Source organism: Calonectris borealis, chromosome 13 (genome assembly GCF_964195595.1).
Source record: "Calonectris borealis chromosome 13, bCalBor7.hap1.2, whole genome shotgun sequence".
Taxonomy (NCBI): Eukaryota; Metazoa; Chordata; class Aves; order Procellariiformes; family Procellariidae; genus Calonectris; species Calonectris borealis.
Genome location: NC_134324.1, coordinates 21,329,224 through 21,341,386, shown reverse-complemented (window position 1 = coordinate 21,341,386; position 12,163 = coordinate 21,329,224). Strand labels below are relative to the sequence as shown.

At 45.6% G+C, this 12,163-nt stretch overlaps 1 protein-coding gene across 6 annotated transcripts in view; it reads left to right on the top strand.

The window, feature by feature from the left end:
• Positions 1-46: 46 nt before the first annotated feature.
• Positions 47-12,163, top strand: part of AMOT (angiomotin) — a 61,938-nt gene continuing 49,821 nt past the window's right edge. For 2 of the 6 annotated variants that reach the window (XM_075162457.1, XM_075162452.1), the window contains exon 1: positions 47-216. The gene's annotated coding sequence lies outside the window, so the exon portion shown is untranslated. The other 4 variants (XM_075162456.1, XM_075162453.1, XM_075162455.1 and 1 more) reach the window with 4 other exon arrangements.

The following is a 12,163-nucleotide window of genomic DNA, read 5'->3' as shown; positions in this document are numbered from 1 at the left end:
AGGACTACACTTCCCGGCCGCCTTTGCAGGCGCTGGCCCAGCGGGGGATGCCGGGTGCCGTAGTTGCAGCCGCCTGGTGAAAGTTAATAACTGAATCTGGGGTAGGCACTTCCCAGAGCTCCTCGGTGTCTCTCATTGCCATGCCGGCTTTGTCACCTCGGAGGGAAGAGGCACAAGATGGATGAGCGGGCGGCCGCAGGGGCAGGCGCCCGCGGGGTAAGGAGCGGGTTCAGTAGAAGGGGGAGGCTCGGGCCGCCGCTGCGAGGCCGGCTGCGTGAGGGGAGCGCGGCTGGCTGCTGCCCCGCCGGCCCCCCGCGACGAGGAGGGGGCCGCGGCCGCCCTGCCCGGCCGGGATGCCGGGCTCGGGGGCAGGTGCAGCGGGGAGCGGCGCTGGGGTTCCCCCGCCGGAGGGGCTGCTGAGGCGGGGGCGCGCGGCGCCGGCTCCCGCCTAACGGCCGCGGTGGCCCCGGCCCTCCCCTCGGCGCCCCGCTCCTGCCCGCGCCCCCCGCCTCCAGCCTGAGGTAAATGCCGGCCCACCCCCCGCGCTGCCCGCTCCTCGCACCTCCCGGGACGGGGCTGCACGGCCCCGCGGCTCCCCCGAGGCGGGGGTCCTCCCTCAGAGCCTGGGGAAGGGGCTCCCGTGCCTCTCCGCTGCCCTCACGGAGACCACCCCCGGGCGAGGTGGGCGGCTGTGGGGCAGTTCTGTGGCTCAGCCCGCAAACCCCGGGACCACGTCCAGTATCTGGGGGCCGCTGCAGGCACCCCCGGTGGTCTTGAGGAAGTCTCGTCGTGGGCAAGCGGTGAGGTGAGGAGAAGGCTGTGAGGACTTGTAATGGGGACTGTTTGATGCGTGTGGTAGTGGGGACAGAGGAGTCCAGTGTGAAGGTGAGAGCAGAGCCATCCTGTCCCTTCCCAGGTCCATTTTCAAGTCTAGGTAATGCAAGGGGATGTTTTGCTACCTACAGTCCTGCAGAGGAGGTCCAGGGCCTCTGCCCCTGCCACAGCTGCAAGAGATGGTGCCTGCTATGCCGTCCTCTTCCCTACAGAGTCCCTGTCCCTGCTGGCCCCAAACACCCACAGGAGCTTATCCGCCTCTGCCCAAACTCTGAATTAAGCAGAAGTGACTCCAAATCCTCCTGCTTTGATCTCCGAGAGAACAAAATGCCAGAATGTGGGTGATAATCCTCAAGGAGTTAAAAGCTTTGGGTTTGCATCCTTGCCTGGTAGAGAATGGGGATCCCTCCAGCCCCTTGAGGCTCTGGGTTTAGCTATCCCCGCTACTACTTCATGGTCTGCCCTCAGGTTGAAAGATTATGCCTTTCATTAGCAGACTGATTCAGGTAGGCCCATAAATATTCACCGTGACATTTACTACATGGTCGAAGCAGAAGTACAAATCCTGTCTGCCTCAATTCCAGGATACTTTTTGAAGAAGGTGAGGGCTGGAAGGCCAAATCTTAAGTGTGGAGGAACTGTGGTGGACACAGGAACTTGGGTGACCTTAAACACCCATTGCTTTTGATTGATGCTGTAAATAGCCAAGAACTGACTGAATCACCAGCATACGGTAGGATAGCCCAGCACTTCCAGGCTCCCGGGGGGCTGTTCTGACTTCACGCGACATTCAGGCCCAGACTCTGGTCCTTGGCATCTTCACCGGGAATCTCCCATCGTGAGATGCATAAAGAAGATCCCCAGATTCAGTTTTCAGGCTAAAATTTTCAGAGTGTCACCTCTGATAAATGATCCTCAATTCAGCCTTAATGCAGTGTAAAATAGCAAATTCCATTTTAGTTCAGTTTTCATTTTTATTCCACTTTTTAATGATAATTTTTCATTAAGCATCTAATCCTTTCCTAGCATTTCTCATCGGTAAGGCTCAAGGTGCTTTACAAAAGAGGTAAAAATACGATTATTCCAATTATCCTTATTAAGGCTTAGGTTTTGGGCAGCTTCTGCAGATAATATAGGTCATAAATAATTAAGAGTACATTCTAATTAAAAGAAATCCCCAGTCATAAACCAAAGTGCCACCCTGAAGAAGCCAGTCTTCAAAGGCACGGCCTTGTAACCTTATCTCCCTGATCAGAACAGTATTCCATTAACCTGCAAATCTTCACTCTCCTGACTTGTCTGCCCCAACAGCAGGTACTTCCACGTGCCAGTGCAGGACCCAAGGAGGGAGAGGGTCAGGGAGTTTCAGTGACCAAAAGCAGTCTGGAGAGTGTTCTTCTATTAAAGTCCTTTATCTTGTCATTTGAATAAAGGTCTCATGTTTGGAGGTTTACCAAAATGTACAGCCTGAACTGAGCAAGGTTAGGTGTAGAACTGATTTAGGTTTTTTAGCAGAAATAGTTACTGGAAATTAGAAGCATTGCACAAACTGGAGTCCAGAAGATACAAAGAAGGTTGTGGCCTGGATCCAGTTCATACATGACCTAACTAGAATTCTGACCCTGAAACTTGCTCTGAACACCTTGTCAAATTTCATCAAAGTTGGACATGAACTTTCATGGTTGGGAGTTTAGGCTCTAGATTGCTAGTGCTAAACTGGGTCTATGTATCCTGACACCTGCACGTCCCCACTGGAAGCTGACTATCTCAGGACTGCTGTTTTTCTACATAGTTCAGCAGTAGGATGAAATCCTTGTTCTCATTCCAAATACCTGCTGTCACATATTACTTATTCTGTGGGAATGTTTTTGCTCCGATTTGTGGTTATGCGGTGTTCAGTGATGACCTAATTGCAACGTTCTCATTAGGCAGAGAAATTTCTGAGTTTGGCTTTATAGTTCACCTTCTCAGTAAGTAAATCATTGCTCCATAACACCGTCAACCATCACTACTGTCACTTTAGCCCAGTGTTTTAAGAGGGGTCATAAGGCTGATGAAGGCACTTTGAAGCGTATGTATCTACAACAGCTTGTCACACTTTACCATTGTAATGTCTAACTTGGCTCAGGGCAAGCGTAGACCATCCTGTCGATGAAAATGCCTGAATCTGATGACCTATAGCAGCTTTCTTACCGCTAAAGAAACTGCACCTATGTTAGTTTGGTGTTGGGTAATTTCCTTGAAAATTGGCGATATACGAGCAGCTACAAATAAAGTTGAAAAAGGCCAGACTGCCTTTCTGACTGCCTCTTGGTGAGGCTTAATCTTGGCCAGGGAATGCTGGTGTAATTTTCAAATGTAACTCAAAGGGATGTTGATTGCAAGTTACATTAACATGGGTCCCTAAGTCCCTTAGGGTCTTGGAAAGACCTATATCTTGAGCTATCTGTGCCGTAATTTCTTCATTTGTATTGTGTTAAACTGTAATTCAGTCTCATATGCTGGAAGCTTTGACTAGTAAGGCATGACTGGAGCTCCGAGTAATGCTGGTGGTACTGGAAATGTACTACAAATGACAGAAGGGAACCTGCTGAAATAAGGAAGCAGGGAGTGCAGACATTTTGAGCAGCAGAAAGAGGGAGGGTGAGAACAGAAGAAAGGGGGGAGGGACAAAGGAAGGAAAAATATAAAAGAAAAAGCAGGAAGAAAACTAAACCACCACCGTTCTAGGTGACGATCAGTGGCTGAGGCTTTGCAATTGAACCAAGTTTCCCTAAGAACATTATCATATGCCACTTATGGGAGGGAGGAGAAGGGAAGAGGGTTCCTGGAGAAGTGCATATGCACACAATGAAGCCTTTGGTTTCTTCCCTTGCACATTTGTAGAGCGCTCACGTCTTTCCCTTACCCCAGGAGACATTCCCATTTCCTTTCATTTACCAGTGTTTGGAAGGCGGAAGGAGATGAGGCACTGTTGGGTTCCCTTATTAACTTAATCTGTGGGAAGCCCTACATAAATCATTGAATTTCCTAGTCTTGATAGAATGAGATATTTGTACAGTGAAGTCAAACAGAAGATCGAAGTTCCTGCACAGGGAGGATTTGACGCTGTTCCAGTCCTGTGCCTGTGACTCTTACGCGTGCATTTCTTTGAAGTCTGAAGCTTAGGAGTCTGCATTAATGATCAAGGGACAGAGCTGAATACGGAATTCGTATGGTACGAAGGTAAAGGTGTGGGCATGAATGTGGGAAGAGAATATTTAAGAGCAGTCTGGCATGTATAGTTAATAATATTAAAAAAAAAGTAATCATGTTAATTTCCTATAGTTACTCAAGTTCTCCAGGCTGTTAGCATCTTCTCATACCTTGTAGATCAGTGATCTCTTGCTGGGTCCTGTCATGTTCAAAATATTAACTTCCTTGAAAAGTAGAAAACTTCAGGTTTGAAACCTTTTGTCCTTTTGTAGAATGGGAAACTTCCGCTGATCCCTTAAGCAGGAATCTCTGTTCCTCATGCAGTGTTTTAGAGCACTGAGCTGGCATTTGGCTGTCACTCTGTCCCACTTAGCCAAGTGTCGGCGATCCCTGAATACTGAAAAAGTTCCTTGGGACTCTCTGCAGATGTGAAGCTCTTCTGAAGTTGAGATTTGTCAGGAGCAGAATGCATTAGAATGCTTATTTCTGACTTTGACTTATGACTATGTTAAAACTCACTTATTTTTACCACTGTGTTTGTTCCTTTTAGGGCTCTTAGCTGTTTCTCTAATTCAGGAACTGTTCTTCCCATTTTTTACTTCATAAAGTAAAATAGTCAAAGTAAAATGCTGTGTATCTTGCTACACTTAATATACAGATATCTCCTGAGTGAAACAGTGAAATAGACCCTGGTTTTCAATTTCTGACCCGCTATTTTAACTGCTTTTTCCAGAACTCCACCCTAATTGCTCCTTTTTCTTGATTGAGCAGCAAATCAGTTCCCCTCTAAGCCCCAGGATTACCAAAATTCAGATTTTTCTGAAGAAGCAAAGGTCAGATTTTCCAAGACTCAGCTTATAGGTAGGGACCTTATGAAGCAGATCCTAAGGTGGTATTTATGTCCTACCAGATATGGAGCTGCTTTCAAAATACTGGCCTTACGCACCAGAGGATTTGCAGTCTTCCTCTGGATGTCCCTCATGTGTGGTAGGTCTATACAGGGCTTTGGGAGCACTGGGTCCTCACTTGCACTCACTGGTACTGCTCACGCTCCCACATCATTTAATTCAGCCGTGGCTGCGCGCTCCACCTGATATGAGGGTTAACTGTGCCCCTCAAATGGAAAAACTGGAGACCCCAGGCCTCTCCCCATGAATGACTGGGACCCCTTTCTCCAACCTAATGTTGCTGCTGTAAACTGAATCTCTTCAGCATCCCAAGTACTTTGAAGCCATCCTCATTAACAAGTTGCTGAGTGCCTTGCAGGCATTGAAAGGGAGGGGTGGCAGGTCCAGCCCCAGCAATGCAGAGCTGAGCTGGGGCAGCGGCTCAGAGCTTGGCAGCCATTCTCCAGTAATGGCTTTACTCTCACTCAGATTGATAGGGCTGCATTATGAAGTCTCATGTATTTTTTTTTTTTAAACATTGGATTTCTTTATTTGAGTATTTAATACCATAGTGTAGACGAATAGTTATGAAGGTGTCTGAGGCCTTTGGATCAGATATGTCATATAAAGCTCTGATCCAAAGCCCACTGTAGCTCAGAAGAAAAAAACCATCTCTGACGTTGTTCTCCCCTCTTGCCCCCAGGGAATTAAAAAGACAAATTATTTTAAGCAGTTCAACATGTACTGAGCTTTAGTTTGTTAGCTAAGAAAGAGTATAAAGTCTTTCCAGAACTATGTTCAAAACTAAAGAACAAAAAGCTACCTTGAAAAATGGCCATTGGGAAGCAGACCAGCAAAAGCCAAGAAACTTGAGCCCTTTGCTAATGAATACTCTGTCCTTAACTCACATTGTCTCTTTTGTTTCCCACACTTTCATGAGCTGCACATGGATTCAATTTGCCAGTCTTTAACCCTTCTTACTGATGCCTGATCTGTGCATAGTTTGGAAACTGGGACAGCTGTCACTTAGGTACTTGGCTTTGTTTTTATTTTTTTTCTCCTGATCTGTTTGTCCCTGTGCAGTCTCTGGCTCAGCTGTGGTAAAGTAATCCACGAGGGGTGTGGACAAGGCTTGGGTGCACGCTGGGGAGAGGGAGTCAAAGCTTTTCCAGCTTCCTGGCAAAGGGTGTAACAGAGACAGGGCTGGAAGCAGGTTTGCTTTGATTAAAACATAGTAGCATTTCCACTATGACTACCGTAGGGGAAGATGTTGGTGCTATACTAGGACTTTTCTAAGAAGAGCTGTTTTTCTTGGCATAGCTCTAAAATTGATGGAAAGTCAGGGTGGAGCCAAGGGATTTGGCATCATGGGAACTTCTCACACCAGCTTGTCTTTGTGCTACAGCACAGCAGAAGTGCTTTCTGCAGAGAGAAGCATTAAACATCAGATGTTTATTTGCGACAGTGAAATTTATTTCAGTGAATGATGATCACCCATAGTAAATACACTTCTTAGTAATGACTCTATTGTTTCCAAAAACATAACTAGCTCCTAGAGCTGCTGTTTGCTAAATTGATAGGGATCTAATTAGTCATCCATTTAAAACAAAAATGGCATTCCATATAAGAAACATAATGCATTTCAGTCCTCATTTTTCTTCTAGATAACTATTGAACAAAGATCACCAGCAGAGAGTGCTGGTGCTCTTCCAGAATGTGGCAGCAGCTTCTGAAATTGTAAAATCTAATCAGACTTTGTTCCATAATTCTATTTTTAGTTTTTCATTTCTGTGAAAATGAAATGTTAATCAATTATCTGTAACTTGATATCTTGCTGTCTCTAATTATCAATCTTTTTGTAGCTTACTACAGGAGAAAGATCGTTTTTAGGAGCACAACTATGTGCTCAGAAAAAATACAATTGCCACTTTTTGAAGGAATTATGTAACAGAATTTCATATATTTTGTTCCAATGCATTTGACCTTTTTTGTACATAACATTATTTCTCCTTTCATTTCTCTTCTTTAATTTCATGTTCAAAATAATCTGTTTACTGTTCAGTACAGCTTCTATGTAGTGGGGGAAGATGGCCCTGGTCCTACAATTAGTAGAGCTCTAGCATCTATAGGGCGCTCATTGTTTCACTGAGACCATACTTAACCTTCCCAGGCAATGGAAAGTCGCTTCCAGCCAAAGATTACTTTTGATTGGGCCTCTTTCATTTCTCAGTTTTGAGTCTGCTTCTGACATCAATATTAAAAACAAGTTGCAAAAGCTTTAAATCAAAAATCACTCCCTCTCTCCTGTCCCCATGGTATTTATCAATATAGTCCTGGAGACTTTGAAGAGGTTAGGCTTTTTGGTTTCAAACCAGCCGTGGTTTTCCCTTCTTAATCTTTATGGTCATTGAAATATCAGGATTATCAAGTCTGTTTTTTGCTGCAGAACCTGCTGTGCATCTCACTCTGTTTTGATTTCATACATTCTTTAGTCATCGAGAGCAAACAAAGACTGTGTTGAAGTGCAGGGCCTCCGTGCCTTACTCTTACAGTTCACTCTGATCCAAATCCAGTGGAAGCTGAAGGAATCTTTTAATTCATTTCAGCAGATTTTGAAGAGACATCTCTCTTCAAAGAGGCATGAGAGGCAAGAGTGCAGAGAAACGAGGGAGATGGTCAACTTTCGTACATCAAGGTTGTTAACGTACAATAGACACCAGTTAAAGGCTTACAGGTCCTTCTTTGGGAGAAGAACAGCGAACAGTGTCTTGTAAGGAAATCCCTTTGTCCAGACTAACCCTGCTGTCCTTATTTTGCCAAAACTACATTTAAGTCTAGGGGTCTGGGGTGTGAATGCATTTAGAGCAAAGCTGAAACATTTAATTTGTTTTTCCAGAGTTGGCAGTTGTTTATCATTCTTCTGGTTCCACAGCATTCTTCCAAAATTCTGCATAAAAAGGGGCCAAGGTTCAGCAGTTAGAATAATTCTCCTTACAGGTGGTACCTGATCAATCAACTCATGAGTGACACATCACTGCTGACCTCTGCATTGCATTTCACTGTGGTAAGCTGTTCCTTTTCTCCCCTTCCTGTGCAGGCCCTTTCTTCACCCAAGGAACCATGCTGAACTTGAGTTACACTCCGTTAGAGGTACCATCCAGACTGACATACTTTTGAAAATCTTCACACGCAGTAGCATACAAAATCTTAAATGAGCAAGAACCATGTTGCAGTGTAAATCACAATATAGATAGGACATGTAGTTGGCTATGCCAAAGTCTCTGTAGCAATTACTTCCCTCCCAGAAGTTATGTGGTCATTAAAGTTTTATTATATAGAATTGGTAGAATAATAAACTTGTGTAGAAAGACACAGCAATTAGTGAAGAACAGAGGAATACATAGTGCATAACTATTCCTGCTCTTGTGTTTTGAAAAGTACAATTTTTCTAGCGATTCTGAGCATGTCAAGGTTCATGGTAGTCGTTTCTGCTGTTGTTGGTCTGTGAATACCTGTCATTACCATCTGTTGGTGAATGATAACTGGTTTTACACATAATTCATGCCTCGATCTCATGTCTGTCAGATTGATTTTATTTCTCTTCAGAAATCATAGCTGGTCTCCAGCCATACCCAATGGCAGGACCTGAGGGAGCCTTCCAGGGTTTGTTATGGCTCAAGGCTGGATATAGCAGCAACATCAAATCCTCTAAATACAACTTAAAAATGGCCATGACGACCCTGAAGGCTCTGGGTGCTGTCCACCTCAGTGGTAAAATGGCAGCAAAAGCTGCAATGCTGCAGTGGGGCTGTACGTCCAAGTTCACCGTATGTGCGGGCAGTGAGGCAGGTCTGTGGCCTGTGACTCTCAGAGACTCTCCAAGTCTAGACTGAACTCCCAGCATGACTTTGGACAAACCACTTAACCCTCCTGTACCTTGGTGCCTTCTCTACACATTTCTTGTGATACTTACATGGTTTTGAAATCTTCTAATCTTGTTTTGATCTGTATCCCCTAATGTATTTGTTCACTTACTTCCTTTTCTTCAGTGAATATATCTGTCAGACTGGCTATTTGGCTTTTATAGCAAGAAAGATAAATTAATCTCCCTTCTCAGAATTACCTATTCCTTGCTCCTGCTCACCTAGTAAACTTGGCCTCATCTCCTCCTCTTAGTCTTTTTTACTATTGCTTGCATTACTGTTCATTTACTGTAGGGCCATTATTTCACCTAACAGCGTATTTACAGACTAGACAAAGAACCCCCTGCTTTGGTGGTGGTGGGGATGTACTGTCTGCTCCCAAGAGCTAAATGGCACTTCTGAGCACTGTTAACAGTTTATTTTTATGTGCAAGAAGAAAAGCTCTGTTAAACTGGCCCGAGATCAGAGATCCACGGAAATTAATTTACACCCCTCTCAGCTGCACTGAATGGACGCAGGACTGAGCGGTGATTTCTCTCTGTGCATGAGGGATAATATCAGCAGCTTCCTGAGCTCCAGCTGCTGTGGACAAAGGATGGCAGAGTTACAGCGATTCCTGGAGGGAGGAATTTTAAGATGGAGGAATTTTAAAGAATGTGAAGGACAACCTCTTAAAAAATTGTAGGTGGAGCAATTCCAGGTCATCCAAACACTTCGTAAGCCCAAGATTTATTTTCCTACTTTGAACTAGTTGCCGTTGTGGCGTTTATCTTTTGTGCTTTTTAACACATCTACAGTGACCTTTGTATGATTGCATAAATTGGCCCAAGTAAGCTGGAACAGTTATTAGGAACCCCTTTCTTGTGTTGTTTCCTGAATTCCCACATTGTGGCGTGATGTGTGTATGGAAACTGCTCGCTTCCTCCGCTGGCAGCCGTTCAGATGTGTGCTGGAGCTCCTGAGGACTGGGCTGGGCGGGGAGCTGGGTGAAGGGAGGATGCAGGGGGAGAATGTTTTAAGGGAGAGAATGTGGATTTCATGCATCTTTGTTCTTTTCCAGTTCCGATAAAGCTGTTATCTCCAATTGTGTGGGTTAAACATGAGCAGCGCTAGTGCTCTGTAGAATAAACAGCGGCAGATGAGTTGAGGTTAATATGCCTCAGGCAAGGCTAGCTGCTTTTCAGTGTCTGCATTAAGCAATATTTTTACTTTCCTGATGACTCTACCTTCTCTCTTTACTCCCCACTATTTTCTTTTAGCGTGTGGGAGGGAGACAGGATGTGTGATTGAAGCATAGTTTATAACTCTCTAACTCACTGAGGCTATATATTTCCCTTACAACTCCGCCCCACAGCATCTAGCAAATATGTGCTTCATTAGCTTGTTCTGCGTTGTCTTTTTTTGCGTTTGCAAACTGTAAAGTTATGGGATGTTAATGAACTGTTTACATGTGTTTCTACGTTTGTTCCACTGAAATGTTCCAATGAATGAATGTCAGTTACGAGGGAAAAAATAGATGTTTATATATGCTGCATTTGGGATTTCTGAAATTTGACTTCCTGAATTTTTTTCCAGATCTTTCTTTTCAATGTTAAGAGTTGGGAATGTTGGAAAGGATTTGTTTGCTTAGAGCAATTAAAAGGTAAATGGCTGAATCATGTTATCTCTTCTCACACGAAGAGCCCTGATGAACTCCAGTAGGCCAAGTTTCACAGCACAAGGATTTGACATGTGGCCAGTTTTTGCACATTTAGTACTTTTGGAAACTGGTGTCATCTTATGGCCAAACCTTACCAAACTGGGGCTACTTAATGGGCTTAATATTTGCATCATCAGGCCTTAGTGTATTAAGTCAGCTGTGGACGCACGATGACAGCTTCTCTCATTTTTTGTTTTGCTCTTTCTTGAAATTACAAGTTAGTGAACGGGAGCCGGGAGACAAGCAGAAGCTGTCACTCGGAGTTCACGGACAGGAGTGATCTCAAAGGGGGAGGATTCGAGTGCGTTGTATGCAAGAGCCAGAGGAGGAGGTGGATTGTGAGAAAGGCAAGGTACCATTGTTTGTACACACACACGTCGCTATTGAAGGACCAGTTTGTTATCTCGGGCCTTGTTTAGACTGGGGATTTGCCCTGATGATAGGCATCAGGCTAGGAGAAGTTGAAGTTGCTTACCCCATTTCAGAACAAGAGCTTTGCCTTTCTGATACAGAGGTTGGTGCCACGGCAGACATGACTGCGTTATTGCCACTACCAAGTGCTATTAGATCTTCCAGAACAGGGAGGCTGGCTTAAGTCTTTCTTTTTATCAACATTTTGGGATCCTTTTACGGGCCTTCTTTGAATGGGGAGACATGCACAAAGGTGGTATGTTCATGCTTTTCTTTAAAGGTTGTTACATGTTTAAAGCCAAACTATTTTTTGAGTTGAAATTCTACAGTGTGATTCCAGGCACTAAAGCATTCAAACAAAAACCACTTCTGAATGTGGCTATTGTCTTTTATCATGCGGTAAAATGATGAAACACAGCAAAATCGTGGTTGTATTTGGGGAAACTACTGAAGTCTCTTCCATCTCCTCTTTCCACGCCAACCATTAGATCCAGCTGTGGCAGAGTAGTAGAGGTCCGTGGATGTTTACTGTTACAATAGGCTGAGCCTTTGAAGACTATGTGATGTATATTTTAGTTTTAAGCAGAACATTATATACAGGGAGCTCCTTTAATATTCTGCTCATATGCAGTTAGTCATGATCAGTTCTTGCTACGCTTTCAATTCTTTTCAGCATTTGGCCAGCAAAAAGTGGGTGAGTCAGATCCTTGGCCGATGTGCATTGGTATAAACCCATTTAACTCCACTGACTTAGCAGAATGGTTTTGAGACCTTGGGGCTAACTCGTGTGAAGGCTCCTGCAGGTGATCGAGCGACTCGTCGTATTAAGTCCTTATAGCTCCTCTGTGCTGAGCTGCGGGCTGCTGCAGGGCCGAGCGGGGCAGATCAGCACGGGGCAGATGGGGCCCAAACGCTCACACGCACGTTAACGGGTAGCACGGCCGGAGCTCCTCGGTGCCTGCCGCACAGGCAGCCGGGCGGTACAGCGGATGCGCTCCCCGTCTGAGCCAGGCCGGAGCATGGGCTGCGCACAGCGGCCGCCCCGAGCTCGCTCCTGCGGGAGAGCGGCGGAGGCCACCGCCAGCGGCGCCCCTGCGACGGCGCCGGCTCCCGCGGGGCGCGGCGGGCGCTGCTCGCCCGGGACGGGACCGGCTTCCCCGCCGCCGGAGTGACGGGCGGCGCCGGCGGCGGGGCGGGGCGGAGGCGGGGCCGGT